We start from the raw sequence: 20,773 nt of genomic DNA on the forward strand, positions 1-20,773 counted from the left end.
CATCACTTTCTCCATAGTCAAGTTCAGTTCATCATTACTCGAGTTGAAATTGCGACGTCAAATCTTATTACAACTCTATCAAGAACAACCACACTATCTTGAACGATAGAATACGTCAATCTTATAAGTTTTCTGTGCTTGAACTGAGTGAATAAGGCTCAAAAGAGACGTGATTCAGTATATTATTCAACTCTTCCAGACTTCAACAGATTTGAATCAGCCAAGAGCTATCTCAATCTGCCTTCCCATCAACACGTCTTTCACAGCTCTTCACATATCCTTCCAGTGAGTTCTCTCCAGATTGGAGGTGATGACTTTATAACAAAGAAGAAAAGGCACCGCTGATGTCTAGTTGCTCTGGTCCGCTCTTCTGGAAGGATGAATTCAAACGATGCACACACACTGTTCTGAGATGCTGGGCCGCGTTGGTCCGAGCACAAGGAAGAGAAGAGAAGAGGATGAAAGAAGAAGAATGGGAGAAAGGAACAAGTTGCGGTTACTTGGTAATGGTGAGGAAAGGGTCAATGCCCCCTCCCTAATTACGCGCGCTCCGAACTGACTCAGCGCTTAGCTCGATGGCATGGCAGGTTGCAAGCTCGGTACACACTCAACTCTCAACCAGATCAATAAGATACGATAGTGCATGCGAGGCACTTCGCAGGAGATAAACCTCATGCATCAATAAACGAACGCGGGAACCGAGGATGATGGTTATAGAGCAAGGAAAAGGGTGAAGAGGAAAGGAATACAGTATATATATGTATGGGTAGTGAGAAACCTTTAAAATGGAAGATGTTAGAATCAAGTGAGAGAGGGTGATAAAGGAGGTTGTAGAGCAAGGAAAAGGATGGAGAGGAGTGAGAGAGGAGGTTATAGGTACGCTAGTGGGAAATCTTTGGAATTGAAAAAGATCCAACTAGTTTAAAGGAACAGAGCATGATGGTTGACAAGCAAGGAAAAGTATGAAGAAAAGAGAGAATGAGAAGGTTATGGGTGAAGTAGTAAGAAATCTGTGAATATAAAATGATTGAAGTAGATTGAAGTATGATGGTTGTAGAGCAAGGATAAGGATGGAAAAGAGAACATTTATTGTGGTTATAGGTTATAGGTAGTAAGGAAAATGTGAAATAGAAAATGGTTGAAGAAGAGTTTTACAGGTAGACGCAAAGAAAAGGATGGAGATGAAGGAGAAGAAATCATAATTATAGAATGTGAAAAACATTTTCGTGTGAAAATGTCACAAAGTCATGAAATAATGACTGTAATTTATTGTAGATTCGTGTATAGACCGGAATGTATTGTGACTTACTTGAATGAATAAATTTGAATTTGAAAAAAAAAATAGCAAAAGAAAATATTCTAGTAAAATGCAAAGAAAGTGGCTGATTAATGACATTTTATGGAGGATGGTATAAGCTTTTTCTGAGTAGTTATGAAGGTGATTATGGTGGTAGTTATTTATTTATACTGAATGAAAATAATTGAAATGTGATGGATATTGTCAGGAGAAAAGTTGAGAGTAAATAATATGATAGGAGAGGGATAAGAAAGGAGAAAACATTATAATGTAGAATGGCTATTAGGGAAGAAATGTCCAATGGAAATGAAGGACAAAGTTCAAAGAGAATGTTAGAAGGGAGGAGAATGCATATGGTTTGAGAAAAAAGTGAATGGAAGACACGAAGAGTGAATAGTGCAGGAGGAGTTTGATGATAAAAGGAAGAGGAGGAGTTGGGTCTCTCCAGAGACTATTCAAGAATAAATGGAATGAATGAAGGATATTGGAATGAAGTATCGAGTAAAAAGAAGAGAGTGAATAAATTTTGATAAGTTTCTGAATCATTACAATTTCCATTCAAATAAATAATAAGATTATTTTGACAGTATTTGATGTAATAATAATGACACGCCCAATCACAAGAGCTGCGGAAAATTCCACCAATTTATCTAGAGTATGATTTACTACCAGAAAAATTGCACCAGACAAAGCTATTTGAGGAAATAAGAGATGGCTATCGTTGCAATATATCAATTTCTCACAATGACCACAAGCATTATTGACATTGGAATATTTTCGTTTGTTTTTTGGTTGCGACTTGGAATTAGTATGAGTTATTGCAAGATTGCTGATAACAAGGCCTTGATTAACAGGTAAAACCGCATCCTCCTGTATTCACCAATCAAGTTGAAGGATACAACCTTGAACAAATCAAGGATTATCAACAATATTACCGCAAGGCTGGTTGGCATTATTGGACGAAGCATCCAATATAAATTAGACAAGGCTGACCATATTATTTGTTTTATGCAGTGCTAATAGTAATTCGTCTGCAATCCCAAAGCAATTTTTCACGCTTGGCGGGCCAACTCTGTGGGGCTAACCATAATAATACACGAGATATTTGAGGCAGATCCACTGAAATATCCTGATTTATTCCGCAGATGAACATGATTCATAAAAATTTCAAGAAAGGAATTAACACAAAAATGAATAATTTTCTAATTTTTAACCTTCGAGTGCTATTGACCTAGAGAGACTAGGATGTCTGCAGACCGTGAAATGAGTCACAACATGTTATCACTGCGTTTTCATGGGTGATGGGTCAAATAATGACTAGCATTGAAAACTTGAGTTGGTTTTCTAATGCATGGCATATGAGGGTTAGTCAATAATAGTAATGGAGGCTAATAAGGTTGAATATTCCTTAGGTATTGATTGACCTTAGTTTATGCCATTCTTTTGAAATTATGATGATTCCACAAGCATTCTATTATTCTTGGAATTCCAAAATGTAATAGGATCCACCGATTTATGTTTATTCATAAAGTCACTAGACCAGTTGGATTATTTCCTACATTGTTGAGCATTCAAAATTTACTCATTAGCTCAATACCAGACACATTTTTGAATTTTTTTTCCGTAAATATTGCAGAAGTCATCCAGTATACTTGTGACTTGACTTCTTACAAGAATAACACATTATATTTATGTATTCAACATAATATATTCAGAACTCTCCTTTTAGATAGACATTTACTATTTTTGCGCATCTCTCATCGTGATATGAAATGACTAATTATGATATGTGTTCATTACGCTAAAAGTAAGTTTTTATTTTGAGCTGAGAATAAAAAAATAATCAATAATCATTATTGGAATAATTGCTGGAGTCAGCATCACTCGTATATTCCAGAATACTTCCAAAATGTGAGTTTTCTGGAAATTACCATTTATCAGGATTGGCTATGGATTGTTTCGGGTATTTCCACTAGATATGTGATGCAATTCAATGCTCTTTAATTAAGCTATTCGTTATCTCCTATTGATAAGACAATAGAACTGATATGAAATTCGATGAGGTATCATCACAATTTTATCAAAAATTGTTCTTCCGCAAATTCAATAGCTAATTTGCTGATACGGCATCAAATAATGTCTTCCGATTAGAGAATTTTGATTTCCGTTCCGTTAGCACTAGCCTGGATCCGTCAGGAGAGAAGTCTCATTAGATGCATTTTCAAACTCCAGTACAACGAAAATGCTTCCGTTATGTAACTACTGCCTACCATTGTTCAGTGGAAATGCCTTTTCTCCATCCCCATTCATACTCCACAATAAATTGGGTAAACTTTCCCACGATTTCTTTCTTCCTGTTCTCTACAATCGATAGAAGTTTTTAATTGTGGGTCGTCGGAATATTAGATCCATACACAATTTGGAACTTGGAATCAATTTATCAGACGAAAAAACCAACGTTTCTCCACAAACTATTCACTGGATGAACTGTTTCACGGAGAAGGTTGTAATTTTACAACCGTGATTATCGTCGACCATCTCAGATCTAGTTGGCAGATTGGTTTCGATGTAAATGACTCACGATTCTGCAATAAATTCGTACTAGTTCATTTCTCTTCTCCAGGTTTGTTCAATTGCAAGGGATGGTTGTCGAACAAACTAATAATAAAGTGTAATTCTATTATAGCGAGAATAGAAAGTTCTGGAATGATACAAGTAATACAAATTTATAAGTGAGTTCCTAGAGATTTTTCAATATAAAGTACTGAATTTAACAGTTTCTTTTATAATTCATATTAGCAAGAATTAGTATGTTATAGGTGAGTTTGAAGTCACTACGTTGATTGGATCGGGCCAAACGACTTGTATTTAAATTTGTTTGACAGCAAACAATAACATTGTAGTCTCGACTGCTCGCTAAAGAATCGAAATCAAACAGAAGTAAACGGAATGGCACAACTTTCTTAACTTGAAAGCAATAGTGAATAGGTTCTCACTAGTGTAAACAGAGAAGTGAAACGAAGCTGTATGCTAATGACGGGAACATAGAACAAGTGAAGTAGGTGACGTACCGTCGTGCTGTATGAGTAACTTGTAAAATATTGTCAATAACTTTCACTGACACAATCAACCTCAAGGAAAGCCAACTGACGAGACCGATACAATCAACGGTTGTAACTCAGGAGAAATCCAATCAGGGTTCAATCGCATGACCTTTGCAAGGCTACTTGCTAGACATTCTGCAGTAATCCTCCAAGATTTACTCGCTACTTCAGTAATTGAACTCAATTCGCCGACAAGTCTTGAAATGTGTAAATGGTGGAATATCACAACCAGACTCTCCCAATTCTCAAGATACAATATATTATGTTGAAAAATGTTAGAATGGTAACTTATGCAGATCGTGAATTAAGATAATTTGAAATTATTTCAGTAAAATCTTGTTATGATGAACTTGGAAAAAACACTTTTTTCCATAGTAGTAGTGATTTCAAAAAGCTGAGAGCTACTGCGTACCGGTTTTAGCCTATTTTACTATGTATTCACAGTTGGTGATACTAGGAACTTCTAGATTCTCACTCCTAATAAGAATAACGGAATAAGTAAGGTACTGTGTTCTACCATGTTCCAAGAGCTTGGTTATAGAGCATGGGCTATCAGGGGTTTTTGCAAAAGCTATTAACAAATACCAATACAAATGAATCTGCTTATCTATTACTGACTTGATTCAATCTTCATCTCATTGGACTTCTTTGAGGAAAGAATATCCATCTCTTCCTCCCAGAAGCAATACGATAGAATCTACAATCTCGTTTCGAGATCACAAATGGAGTAAATCAGCCACTACCTCACCACTCGACCTCTAAATGTGTGGTCCTCATCAATCGCTTCACGATCCAGCCGCCGGCCGGTGTGAGCTACGATTTTTGACACGCTTCGTTTCGCATGCTTCAGAGCGTCCATGCTCGCGGCTGCGTGCCGTTACATTCCTGCGATACCCTTTCCAAGGCTCGGATAGGGGAACAACCTTACGCATCAACAATACTCCAAAATACACGTCGGTCATCATTCCCCTTCCGCGGCTAGTTCTTCACTTTTCGCAAGCCGATCCTCTACTTCATTCTTTTCATTAAAGAGCTGACGTCTTACGGTATCTGTCTTATGGCTTTACCCTTCAATTTGCATAGATTAGATCGTAGTTGGCGTTGTTAATCGTGGTCATGAGATACGGTTTCCAAGTCAGCATGCACTTGACCTGACCGCTCGTCATATAAACCGTTACCATTGTTCACAACGCTACCTTCAACTTACCTTCCAGAGAATCAAATGAAAGTAATAATTTCTGGGAAAGATTGAAATGATACTTTCTCGATTTTTCCTCCCACCAATGGGATCCATTTTGATGTATTCACTCAGCTAGGAAATAATGTTATCCACATTTTTATCAACTACATAGTCTTATTAGTTATCGGATCGATTGAAATTAAAAGTACCTCAGGTTTATGTGTTGATTTCAATATTCTCTCGCACTCCTCAATAATGTCGATCTTGTACTTGAAAGATGATGGAACATTTTCCCTTATCAATAGCACTTATGACCAAGGATAGGTTGTGGATTGGACTCGAACATGATGAAGATTGATACATTTATTCATACCCTATTATTTAATTTTTCTGTATTCTGATGTTGGAACATTTGCATTGTAAATAACACTCAGGTTCAAGGAAAAGTATGAGACAGACCAAATAGCATGCAGAATAGTGGAAGAGAAGAATCCCCACCTCTCATCACCACATCACAAAAATATTATCTAGAAACTATTATACATTCAAATATAAATTATCTCAATCGCATTGAAGAATGCCACTTGAGTTCTAAAACTAAGGACCTACTGGAAAAAGAGATGTAGGAAGACCAAGAAAGAGATGGGTACCGAAACTGATCAATTTATAAACCTAATCCCTGAAGTGAAGATGATTAAATTGTTGGGTAGCTATGAAATGATATTTTAATATGAGCTTTTGGATCTCATCAACTGCATACATTCAATGTGATTCCAATATAATTTCAATAGTGTCCTAAACAATTCGAATTTTCCGAAATATAGTAACCTAATATCTGCTCGTATGAATTAGCTAATGATGCTAGAAAAAGCTTGATGGAATAGCCTAAGCTGCATTGAGATAAGAGCGAAGTATTCAGATACTGAAGCCAGTCTGCATCACTCAACATTAAGGAAATGAAAGTGCGAAATTCGGTAGTAGCCCGGCGGAAGCCAAGACGCAAACATTGTTACAATCGATGATGATCAGAAATCTGCCTGTTACACTTCCACAGTATTTGACAATCACTTCTTCACTATGGCCTGCTGGGATTTGATGGTTTAATGACCCGGCGTTTTATTATCACTAAGCCGGCATCCACTTCCCAATCATTTCAATTCAATTCGCTCACCATATTGCCGTGAAACACTTTTCAAGCAAATCTTTCTCTCATATAATACCTCACTCTCTCTCCCTTCATTCCTCTCACTTCATATATTCTTTCTCTCACCTAAACATATTCTAAACACACACATACACAACATTCGCCTATTCATCTCACCTCACAAAAGTGAAAGGCATTATGTTCCCTCAGTAATTGTATATAATTATTCGCCAATTGTGACTCATAATTAGCAGTTTACACCCTCCATAGTTATATCATTACAGTATTGAGTGTCAATTATAAGGTCCAATTTGGATCGAGGATTTGGTTGGATAATAATTATTGTGGCAAGCCGAATTTGATTATTTGTGCTCTACTAAAATCAGATCAAAAGAGAGAGTTGAGTGTGCTATATCATTCGATGCTGTTCGAAAGGTTTTATAAGTTAGAGTGGGGTACAATAGTAATTGTTATTGTATTTTGTGTGAAGTGCTTACATTGCGAACAACTTTGTAGCTTGAACTATGAAACTATTAAATTTTTGAAACTCTAGTGGAAAATTCTTTCTTGGTGTTGGATATGTCGTTTCAAATATAATCTGAAGTGACATTCTCCAATGGCGTAAGTCTATTCCCTTCTGCTTTCTCCTTTCTATCACTATGAGATGGTTATTTATATGAAATACTGAACTGGGCCTAGTTGAATTATCAGTTGATTTTTATGTGATAGAAGTACTGAAAATTAAAGGAACTCTCTTAGAAGCCTGTTGACATAAATTATTATATTCTCCATGTAGAATAATGAACCATAAATAACTTGATACATCATCTTAATTAGATGATCTTAAATCATGAGATGCATTGGAATATTCTTAAATTGTCACCATCGAACATCAGACCAGAGCAATACTGACTTTAGGAGAACGAATCCCACACGTAGAAATTGGTATAACAGACCAGAGCAATACTGACTTTAGGAGAACGAATCCTACCCGTAGAAATTGGTATAACTATTATATCTGAATAACTTTCAAACTACCACTGATTCTTTTGAGAACCAGAATTTGTTACCAAACATCAAATTTCACAGGCTCCGTTGATAATTTCAATTATGAAAAACTCATTCCAAGTTGCATACTGTTATACTGCAATCCAAGTTAAATGAAGGGTTATTACGTGAATTCAGTCAACTTACTGGGTGTGATTCAATTCAATCATTGTAAAACTCATTGCTTCTCCCAAAGAAACAAATAAATCAACGTACGTAGATGATGATACTGCACTTCTTTACCAAATACAACTGGTAAAATTTGGAATTCCCAATTATTTCAATCCTGATCGCCCATCATCCTTCGCTACCTCTGCTATTCATCCGCTTCTAAAATTTGTAGCGCTAACAAACCGAATCATAGATGATAATTCATTCCCAGAAACGGGAAATTACTACCATTACTACGATATTAGAGCTAGATGCAATCCTAAGACGTAAGATTCAAACGAATTAATAGTGACTGGTCGGGTTCTCTTGATTATTTTCCTCAATTCTCGCAATTCTTCCATCTTTATCCTTATTTCTCTCTTCATTCCCTTATTACATCAATGTGCCAAATAAAATTGAATTTCTTATCAGAAGAGCTGCTGGCTCATAGATGGAGTGTAACTCAATTCTATTATTGTGAAACTCATTGCTTATTATTTTTACGAGCAAATACTTGTAGAATATTGCTTGAACTCTAGTACAGTTGTTTTGAACTTGAAACACCTATGAAATTAGATTTAATGTCGAGAACAGTTATAGTGAGGTCCACGTTATAATGGCAGTGTAGGAAGATAGGAGAAAAGGGTTGCCAGATGTCAGCCTTGCCACCCAAACAGCTGATACTGGTATGTCTGATAAATTTAACTGTTCATTATTGTTGAAATAGTTAATCATATTTTATTTGTCAAGAAAATATATTTTTTAAAGATGTAATAATAAATTTCTATGATTGAGATAAAATATTTTGTCAATTAGTTGAATTTCTAAATTGTTCATAAACGATGTGGCAACATCGCAATGTGTGAAAGAGATAGCGCCATCTGCTTTGTTGAACGATAGACAAGGATAGCAACACCATTGCAAATCACACACTGCCATTATAACGTGGACCTCACTATAGATGGTTCCTTTCTCAACAGTGGAAATATTCTTCTCAATCTATAAAAATAATGTATTATAATTATATCAATGCACATGTAGACGCCAGAGTTGAGCGCTGAGCCTATTTTAATTGGATTACCTTTCTAATTAAGTCTGAAATTGAGATTCCTTTCGACCTCTATCTTAATCCTATTCTCGTTTCTCAATGAGAAACTTTTGAATGAGAAAAAATCTATCTTGTGTAGTCTGGTCCATTTTTTTAGTATTATAACCTTGAACCAAATATGGTAGTAATTACAACGGTCTCTATTCTCCAGCATGATCACGTAATAAAAAGAATGCTAGTCTATTGTTGGCCATATTTTGATAAATAGAGAACTGGGATGTTGTACTATTGATTTCAAGTGGATTTGGGAAAAACTCAAGGCTAGAGTGTAAATGAATTAAGAATATTCAAACTTCTAAATAAATATGAACATGTATCTCTTGATTTCAGACAATATAATATTGTAACAAATCTTAATGATATTCTAACAATTCTTCTTCTTCTGTCATCCAGAATTATTACAATTCAATTAATTAATTAATGATTGTTACAATTTATAATTGAAAATTCAAAATATTGGAAAGAAATTGATTTTTTTTTCTGACAAATCCACAAATTCCTCTCATTTTTGATGTAGATGAGATGATGATAATGATCTGTAGTCTAGTATAATGCAGTAGATGGAACCAGAAGAATAGATATTCAATCAAGGAATTATAACAACTTTCAATGAAATTATTAGGAGAATTATTAGTTTGATTTGATAACATTACTCGTACATGCTCCACACAGGAAGGATAAGCTTATTGTTCCTGTATCATGAATACCCATGGATCTTCCAAGTTCTTACGGAAAGGCGCCAAAATAAAACTTTGTGAATGCTGAAGCTCTTACGATAAAATTGGATTGATACTGTGAAATAACGAAAATATAATCAACAAATAACAGACTCAACAAGTAAGTTGGAAGTACTATTGTAACTGGAAAAGTTAACCAAAAAATTTAGTTAACAAAGCACTGCTATGAATTGTTGGGGAAACCTTTGTACTGTACTGAGAAGAATAACATGTCCACTGACTCAATAACATAACCTTCACTATACGGGGATGACAAGGTGAATGAACCCCTGCAACTATAAAAACCCTAGTTCAACCAACCATATAGATCGAAGTAATAGGGGATACCTTGTAATATGAGTAATAGGTTACCTCGTTGAAGAAATCAATTGCCCTCTCAACAGAATAACTTTTTGTGAACGTGATGATAAAAAGGATGAAAAAATTGGTTCTCACCGGTTACAAAATTGGTATCGTCAAACTAATTCTGTGATCGATGTTCTAAAAACCATCCAGTTCAACTTGGTAGCAAGGCGTGTTTTCTTTCAGTGATAAAATGAAGAGACAAACTGTGGTACAGCTATCAAAATTACGTAGAGGGCTCCTCTGATACTCGTTTCGGACGCCTATTGGTCAGTCTATTAAGTGCAATTCTTCACGCCAATGGATGGATGGGTGACCGTCTGAACCAACGGTCACGGGGCTACGTGACGTCATGACTCGTGACCGACCGAGAAGCGTAATAACAGGCAGCAACAACCTTGCTTCCTAGTGATACTGTTTTGTCTTACATTCTGTCAACGACATGATGTGATTTTGTCATGGAATCAACAACACGAGTCTTGAGGTCTCTCTGAATCGATATATCGATAATGAAAATCGGTTGCTCCAATAATTGGAGCGAAGAAAGAAAAATAAAGAGGATATGCTGGCAAAATAAAAAATACCATAAAGTCTAGTGAATGAATAATCTCTACTCAGGGTCTTCGACCCTGGAAATTCTATGATAAGAATAGTGATAACATTATTACCGAGATTGATATATCTAATTAGTAATATTGTATTGTATTCAATAAATTTAAAAATGGTTGGCTGCACAATTCTATTCACTATACAATATTTGGAATAACAACTCTGGATTGTGAATTTAGCAACTAACAACACCTGTACCTACTCTCTACATGCACTTTTCTACATCATGGAGTGAAGTATCAATAATTTTAAAATGATAGGTTCCGTTCCAATGATTACGTCTTTAATAGTTGCAATATTTGGAAATTAACTTCCTGCAAGCATGACTGATTCCATCAAACGGTTAGTTTCATTATGATTTGATATGTTATGGAAGTTATTCCACTTGCTTTGCTTTGGTGCTGTTTTATTATCTGCATCACCTCCCTTCTGTCCTGTTAACTGATTTAATTCCAATTGGGAAGTACGCCGCCTTAAAAACTAATATTTCTCAGAAGGCAGTTCAAGGAGTAATTGACCTTTATACTGAGAAACTTAATTTCGTTAGTAGCCAATGGATTATTGGTATTTTTTATCATAAAATAACAGAAATTTCACTTCCATTATAGGATTTCATTGAGGATTTCTTTCTTCGAAGATTCTTTCCATTAAAGATTCGAATCCAAGTAAACTTTGAAGTAAATTTCAACGGATGATGTGGCTCCGATGTTAGAGTAGCTCACAATGTTACAGTGAATTTGGGAGTAAATGACAACTGAAAACTTGGGTTTAACTAGCTCACATTGTTTGCGGTACCTACAGTTCCAATATGTTACCATTAGATTAAAGAAATTAATAGCATCAATTTCATATCACTCTACTATAACTCTTGCAACGGTCGTGTGAAAGGAAGATAATATTTTATGAATCTGGAGTCAAATAGTTTCAATAACTGAATTGGTGAGGAAATACTTCATGCAGAATCTCTTATTTCTCCCCGTTGGTAAAAATTTATTACAGGGTGATATCTATCTCATCCATGAGAATCGGATATTGTAGGACTCGATTATTATTGCAAAAGGTTTGAGCTCAGGAAAGCTTCAGTTAATCAGGAAATGCAGGAGAAACCATTAATTTTTTCATACCAGTGTTTGATACTAGAAGTGAGTGGAGAAAATTGGGCAAGCAAGCTTTAGCTACCTTTTGTTGACTTTTATGATTGATCAATGTAATAACTGCGAGATATTATTTGTTATAAGCAATAAATAAATGGAGCAATGCAGCGGCTCCATTCTCCCGTTGGTAAGACAGCTTTATTTTGAGAAGCAAGTCTCCATAATCGCAATGGGAAACGATAGTGAAACTTACGTACCACGGTCGTAAATAATTGTCCTGTCGAAATTTAAACTAGAAACTGCTCCTTTCTATCCGCGATCAAGGAAAGTTAACTACTTTATTAGAAATTTAGACTATTCCATGGCATAATCATAGAGATATCATAGAGCAACATAAAAATGAAATTCCTGAATGTTAGGAAAGGCTTCTTTTTGGTTTTGTGCTGAACCTACTCGTACAAAGCAGAAAGTGAATTTACACTAGATTACCAAGCTCAGGTAACCAGGGGTAACCTGGTTTTACCAACAATCGAAATTGTTTTTTGAACTAGTAAATGTTGAGGAAAATAGAGAGAAACGTACTCACATTAATATCAGAATGAGAAGATAATAAGCACGAACTTACCTGTAAACAAAAATATAAATCAATTAGGAAAACTCATGAACAAAATCAATCTAATAAGATGAGGAAAATTTCTCTGTTTTCCAACTAACTCTCAATTCCATAATATAAAGTTTATGTTATAAGAGGTCTACTGAGAGATCTAACAAATTCATCCATACAAAATACTAAAACGATTAATTCAACTATAGTTCTACACATTGGTGTCATTATTAATATAAGATTATCCATTAGAAGGAAATTGGACCCAGTTCATACTTGATTATTAATAAGGGAAATGGGTTATTTTTGAACTTATTCACCTTATTTCACTCCTATTTATTATAATCAAAATCGAACTTTTTGACACAGAAAGAGTTGTGGAATTCGTCATTGTTCGAATATGCAGCAGTTCTGTTCCAAAATATTCTACTTACAGCGTTTTTCATGGATTTTGGTATAGGTCTAGTGTTGTTTTGCAATGCGCATTTTGCCTCATCCATTCAAGAACGCCTGCATGAATAAGTAAACTCGAGGGAGGTAATTTACATTTATGGCGGCTGCAAATGTGGTTTTATCGCCATGTCTTGCAAGAGACAACAGACTCGCCTGGCGATGACTACTAGAATAACAGGAGTGGAAATCTAAATATTTACTGAGCATTTGACAGCACCTCGCAATTTTTACGATGTGGGAGGTCAAGTTCCTAGTCATCTATGAATGTTGCTGAAAGCTCAAGAAGAATCTCACAGAATAGGACAAGAAGAAGAGTATTGAGCTCTCTATCTCTTGAGAAATTTTCATCTCCAATATTGAATTTTATCTTCAGAGAAATTTATTATCTGCAATATCATTATGCAGATAGTAGCCAGGAGGGCCACTCATGAATGAATTATCCATAACATATTAGAGCTCATCAATTTATATGTATATACTTAGAGGAATCGTTGATTTGAATAAAGTGGTTTCTCAAGAACTACCCACGATGGACCTGATTCTCATAACAGTCTCTCAGAAAATATGTATTTCAAATGATTGAATGATGTCACAAGTGAAAATATCATCTCAAATTGGATAGTTAGACTGTCGATTGAGGTTTACTCTCTGAGTGTAATTGGATTTTATCATAGTCAAAACGGCTTGCAACTTTAACTAGTCTATAGTTGAATAGTTCACTGTATAATTTGCACCACAAACAAAGCGTTGAACGGAACTCAAAACAATACCATATTAGTATAATTGTCAATCGGTGCAGATACAAAAATTGAATGAGGTATTTTGGCAAAGCGATTAAAATAGCTTGTTGGCGGCTTATAACGACAACAAATGTCGTTAGCGAGAGTTAACGCAGAACATTTGACTGAACCGAGGTCACAAACACCACGTTTAATCCACTTCCGCCAATAGAATTGCTTCATTTCGTGTACATAGGCTATCAACACCTCATTCAAGTATATATGTGTCCATTGTGATCCAGTGACATGCATCGAACCCATACGACAAATCTGTTTCTTTTGTCGATTATTTTCTTCAGACAAATTTGGTAGGAGTATTGGGAAATGAGTATATAGTATAGCATTTCTACACCATATTTGTATCTCTACGTGTTTAGTACGCTACGTATTCAATAGAACATAATATTTAGTGCTATGTAAATAAAATACTTCATCCCCAATTCTGAAGTACCTACTTAAATTTTTCTCTTTTTGTGCAGTTTTAGTTGTATTATTTTCAATATAGTTTTTTTTGATTATTCTTATAATTCAATTAATCTCTATCTCTGATAGCAATACAAATTTTAGGGATTAACTTGTTTAGTTGAACCTCAATCTATTTCAAACATCTATTCTTAGTTATTTTGAAATTTCTCTTCCATCATTTCTTGTTGTGGGCAATTTTGAATTGGGCCATAAATATATCCAATAATTACTCTACAGATATTTCATCTGTGCTCACTCATATCATTATTCTTATATTGCCTAAAGAATACCCATTAGGTATTCTTCATTTCTTTTGTAGGGTCCATAACTTTTCCCAACCAAATGAATTGTCATTATTGTATGACTGTGATATTACAAATCCCAAACGTAGGAGTTTGAACATACTAGTAAAATATTTACCTCTCTGTCAGTTTTGAACATTATTCTGTTATTATTCCACGTCAATGTAGGAAACTGTGATTCCTCTATTATCGCTACTTCCACGGAAGCTGTAGAACATGAAAATTTCCAGAATTCCAAGCTTCATTCCGCTTCTTGTGTAGCTACAAAGTTCCTCGTTTTTATAAGGTTAAGATTCGCCAAATAAGGAAAATTATAGTACTCAGTCTGCATTCCACCTGTATGTGAATCAGTAATACGAGGAAAGTCAAAGAGTACTAACTATGAGAGAACACGTAACTATTTCACTGTCGATTTCTATTGTTATACAGTATTTTTTGTATAATCGTAGAGACGATAAACTTGGTTGATGAGTTTGAAACCATGGTTTCAAAGCGTTGATCGTTTCATAAATGTGCTTTGGAAACATTCTTCGTTCACTTTGAGTACAACAATTTACCTACATTGAATCTTATTTATTTATACTATACAATGATGATTCCAATGAAATCCCTCAAACTTATAAATTATATATTTCTGTTGACGATTACTTTCAATCGCATTTCTTGTTCAGAATGGTATCAAATGAGTAATTTTGAAATAAGAAATAGAGGATTGAATGATTGTGCATCATGTTGTCATTGAACAAGATTCAATTGATACATAATTATATCTTTTTTCCTGTATTATACGTTGTTGTCATAGGACTACTCTGTTACATTCTATTCCATATTGTATTCCATCTGCCATTTATGTGCCTCCTATTGCACTTGAGTATTGATAATAATATCAAAATCATAGAGTATGATTTTGATTTGTGCCAGATTTGATTCATTCTAGATCTCACTAGAATGATCAATTATCTAAAATCATTCACTTCTTTTTTCTACATCTGTCAACTGACAAATCTTGCAAGACGATCCCAGATCACGACTTCAGAGACACGAAGAATGATGATCGTATTACACATTGAAATGATTGATGAACTGAAAAATACTTTGCTCACATCCAATGTCCACAGTCAGACATCCTTCGCTGGTTATGTAAATTATGATGTAGATGATTATGATTATTATGATAATTCCGAGCTGTCTTACCCAGGCCGACTCTTTTCAGTGCATTTAATAGCAGACTGACTGCACATCATTTGAAAAGCACCATTCAAACTCGCTGAAAGGATTAGCACTCTATTCAGACAATATCTCAGTTTTTGCAACAATGACCAGTTTTGTTCGTTTATTTTGTTTCGAGAATGCAGCTGAAGAGAAGCAACACGGAGGAGAGAATGTGGAGAGTCAGATAATTGAATAAGAGAAGCAGACGGTTCTTGACAAGGGGGAAAGTGTATGAGGAAGTGAAGAAATAAAGGAAGGTCAATGACTCGCCCTTGAGAGCATGAAAGAGATGATGGTGATGATAAGGGGAGGTGGAGGAGAGAGAATGATGGAAATTGTTGAGAGGAAATATGAATGATAATTCACCGGTAACCATGCGTACAAGATGCACCACAAGATGTTTTGACATGAAAATGACGAGAAGAAGAGTAAGAAAATTGAAAGGAGTAGAAGAATAGAAAGAGGAAAGTAGAGATGATGATGATGATGATGGTGATGATGATGATGATGATGATGATGATGATGCTGCTGATGATGATGATGATGATATAAGAATGATGAAGAATGATAATGATGTAATGATGGAGGAGTAGAAGATAACGCAGCAGAAGGAGATCGTGGAGAAGAAGTAATAGCAGAAGCAGAAGAAGAAGAATAATGATGATGAAGATAAAAGAGAAGTAGAAGGCAAACGAAAGATTCAATGCATTGGAATCAGATAGTGATGGAAAATAAAAAGAGGAATATGAAGAAAATATAAAGAGTAAGAGAAGAAAAATAATAATATGGAGAAAAGATGAAGGGAAGGTAGAAGGAAGAGGAAGAAAATAGAAAGAGGGGGAGAAGGAGAGGAAGAAAAGCTAATTTGGATAAGTAAAGAATTGAGAATGGTATGGGAGTGTTTTAGGATGATAAGTATGCAAAAACGATAAAGAAGATGACGATGCTGGTGAGAAAAAGCCAACTCATTTTTGGTGTTGAATTCTCATCCGGAGAAGCGAAATGCAGTGGAAAGATTGCGGAAGGAAGAAAGGAAAATGATAAGATGAAGAAGAGCCAAGTAAAGGTGAGAGTAAAAAAAAATGATCACCCGCTGTGAGCGCGAATCTGAAACCCTCACATCTAGTATACCTATTTACACTCAAAGGAACTATACAATACACATTCATGTACAGGTATATATAATATGATAAGCAATTATTATTATCACTGAAGGCAGTCAGATAGGGCATCATAATTTGCTCGCCGGTAGAGTTCATCCTCAACGGACTGTGATTTCTAGACCTGATATGGCTAACTGTAAATTCGCACAACCTGTTGCGTTTTGTTCACGTTTCCTCTCAAATTATGCAGTCGGCAGAAAGGAATCTGAAATGTAGGAAAAAACTGAGCAAAACTCACGAAACAGCTAATTCACACCACTTCGCTGAAGAAGATTTAGATGCCAGCATGTGATAAGCACACCCTCCACACTCCTAATGCGCTATGGGTGTGCACCATGGCAATCCGTTATAATAATAAAATAATTCTACCAACAGTGATTTTATCTGAGGAAATGAAAACTTCATAGTTGTTCAGTGTAAAGCACTCCTTCACTCAATAATATTTCTATTGTGATTGACGGCTGTACGCTGGTCCTAAGCGAATCTCAGGTAAGTATATATAAATAATTTAAATTAAAATATTGACGACGTTTTTGTGTAGGCCATTCAAAAATTTCAAGAGCATTCAACGTAAATGTTATAATTTCATCATAGTGATTTTGAAAATATGATATTCATTGATAAAAGAGCATAATTTAACTTCATTGGGAGGTGACCACGTATTACGTGGTATTACGTTGTCAAATATTTATTCCATCTTGTGTTCAGTCTCCATCGGGGTTATTGATCATTCGTACAGGTCAACGCTTGTACCAAATCTCAATTGTATTTTGATTGTGATAAGGAGACTGCAAGGTATTTGAATACGAACTGCAAGGATTTTGACACGACTTTGCAGCAAATTTGTCGCCTAGTCAAGCCGACCTTCCTAATTTCGACAAATCACAAGACTCTGGATGGATACTCTTATCATTCAGGTAATACTCTATAAGATACCCTATACTTTTGTTGAATCATCATACGAATTCACAAGAGTATTGTTTGAGATTTGTATGGATAGTCAGTAATTATTGTTAGTAACTAATAATACCAACCCAACTCAACTTGAATCAAGAGATTCTGATTCAACGTGGTCTGCAAGTGGGCTGAAGTTTGGTACTATTGCCACTGTAACTGCAGCAACTATTGATGATGTTCCATGGATGTATAAGGAGGCAGTTAATTTACACAGGTACTAAAATAATAAACCTCATTCCAAATCACTTTCTCATGGACAATAAGATCAGCGGAAAAATTAAACTGGACATACAGTAATTTCTTCTTCCATTTAGATATATAACTCGAGATTTCTGCTCCAGCATTGTTTTTTCTTTAGTTTTTTTCATTTTCAGTGGACTCGCTTACCTTCATTTTGAGTACCTATTCCTCTGTTTTCTTCATACCCCCCATTTCTCCCTTCCCTTTTTTCCTCATTACTTCTCCAAGGTTTTTTATATTTGTAACTTTTTATTGTGTTTTATTTGTTTCGTAATTCTTTGTAATTTTGTTTTGTATTGTTTTGTGTGTTTTTAATAAATAATAATTGATTGAAAATACTACCAAAACTTTAAACCATATTGTAATTAGGTGTAAATAATTCTCTATTTTAAATAGGTGATAACCAGTTGAAAGGGCACTTGGCACTAAGCGAGAGATAAATAGCATTATGAAAGAGCCGTTAATCACGTCATGATTTAAGTCCGTTTTGCCAATTACCGAAACAGTGAGGCGTGCAGTCAAAAGCTAACAAATCGCTCTGGAAGCAGCGACAAGGTCTTTTCGGTAATGAAATTCAAAACACGATATAATCATACTTCCCTTCCCGTCGATTGACCACATCTACAACTTGATGCTTTCAACATCGACTGTCAGTCAATTGGCCACGTAAATATACTTTTCTCAGCATAAAAACGTTATTAGCGATACCATCAGCTCTTTCCATTAAAGTCTAATCATGTTACGAATCGGCAGAAAAAGGGAAATTTGGCGTCTTTTTCCAAGGCTGGGAAGATATCTGAGGTGTGTACTAAGTAAACAATAAATCTTTGAGCTCTAATATGGACAAGTCAGTACAATAATATTAGAATATTAACAATTCTCTCAAAATTTTAGAGAATGTCTCTACTCAATTATCTAGAATAATTTGAAACAGTTTTGTGTGGGAATGTATTTTTATCACACATCAATAAAAATAATTATCACATGTGAATTTTTGGAGCTGGCGGTATTTTAATGTTTATTAATAATTCAAGGCGAAATAATTATCATTTTCATCACTCTTAATTTTATTAATCCCCCTATATTAGTCGCCATGATAATATAATAATAGGCCATGATAATATACAATAATAGCTGATTGAAATTCATACCGACTATCTATTGATTGTAGGATTTTTCACTTCGAGTAAAATGATTAATCATAAGATAATTTGGTTTAGTGAGAATCCAAAAGTGCTTAGAGATGTTGAAAACAATGCTATAAACAATATTGTCAACAATCAGAATGATTGTCGTTTGTCTCATTACTTAAACTATTTATCCTGAAGTTTTTCCACAGAAATGTTTTTAGTAAAACTTTTTCACTTCCCATGGAAAAAAATTCAAATAGTTTTTTGTAGAACTTTTTCACTTCCCATGAAAAAAAATTCAAATATTAAATCGGAAATTCATAATTCTAGAAATCTCTATCTCCGAGAAGAACTGATTGACTGAGTATTTGTAATATTCAAGTTCATTTGCCTGTTGCATTTCTCATTGGCTTCCACCAACTTGAAATATTTTCTACAAGAATCAATTCGTCTTTTCTACAAGAATCGATTCATCCCTCTTATTACAATATTCAATCCTGGAACAGCCATTATTACCGCTGAAATAATATTTATTCTATAGGCTACCCGAGCATTTCATCTTATTTCAAATCTAAAAAGAGCTTTCGTGGAATTGAAAAAGGACAAAATGGAAGCATAGCGTGACAAATGTCAGGTCTCCGTTCAATGCCCCAGGCCATACTGGTCTACCACTCAAGAAACCTTCCTTGGGGCATTGTCAGGTTTATGAAGCCAAGGTTTATAAAGTTTGCTCGTAAAATAAGTTGCATTGGAGTATATTTGAAAAATATAATTATATATTTCTTGGAACAGCTTTCATCAATGGCACTGAAATTACAGCCCTGCATCAATGAGTTCACCCAGGCTGTAAGTTCACGCAGTAAAGATTGCAACTTGCTGCTGTCTCCAGTGGTTTGAAGCAAGAAATTATTTTCAAAACAGCTCCTTTTCTAAGATCTTGGATCTAATTGCTCCTTGTACAGGAAATTATCATTCTCTGTCACTCTTTACTACTGATCTACTGTGTAATTTTTCACAATTTCCTGAAGTTATAACTCATAAAAACACTAAAGCTCATTCTCAACTCTCAATTTTTTTAAATTTTAAATTCCCTTTTTTCAACTACATGGAATGTCTTTAATTTAGACTTTCAATAATGAGAAATCAAAATAATTATACTCTTACCTAAGGATGTCTTGGTGTTCATTCAAGTAATAAGTTAATTTAAAGTGGGCGATTCACTTTTTACAGTTGACAATTCATTCAAGTAACAAGTTACGGTCGAGTTCACTTTACAGAGTTGAAAAAGATTCCCCATTCAGTGTGAGAGAATGATGATAGTCAGCAAAATTTTTAATATCTTCAATCCGATATGAAATTGGGGAAAAATTAAATTAAAATGACCCCTCAAGTCCGAGAACAATCTTTACTCATTCTTGGAAAATACTGAAAAAGGTATATTCAAAAAAGGCAACAATCCGATCAAAGCTGAACTTTTGAATCCTAGAGGACACGATTATTTTGTTCTTTGCATTCAGACCAAGAAGGATATCAAACATTTGTGGTGAAACCACATCAGTGATTGATGGTGGCGTATTTATTTAGACGCTAGTCCTTGGTCTGCTGTTGCTTGCTTACTAAGAAAAACCAGCAACAGATGGTTTCCCGTGTTTTCGC

At 34.9% G+C, this 20,773-nt stretch overlaps 1 protein-coding gene across 1 annotated transcript in view; it reads right to left on the minus strand.

Moving 5' to 3' along the window:
- Window positions 1–20,773, minus strand: part of LOC111052168 — a 389,458-nt gene that overhangs the window by 312,967 nt on the left and 55,718 nt on the right. The window lies entirely within an intron of this gene.

The sequence above is a fragment of the Nilaparvata lugens genome, chromosome 10 (assembly GCF_014356525.2).
Source record: "Nilaparvata lugens isolate BPH chromosome 10, ASM1435652v1, whole genome shotgun sequence".
Lineage (NCBI taxonomy): Eukaryota > Metazoa > Arthropoda > Insecta > Hemiptera > Delphacidae > Nilaparvata > Nilaparvata lugens.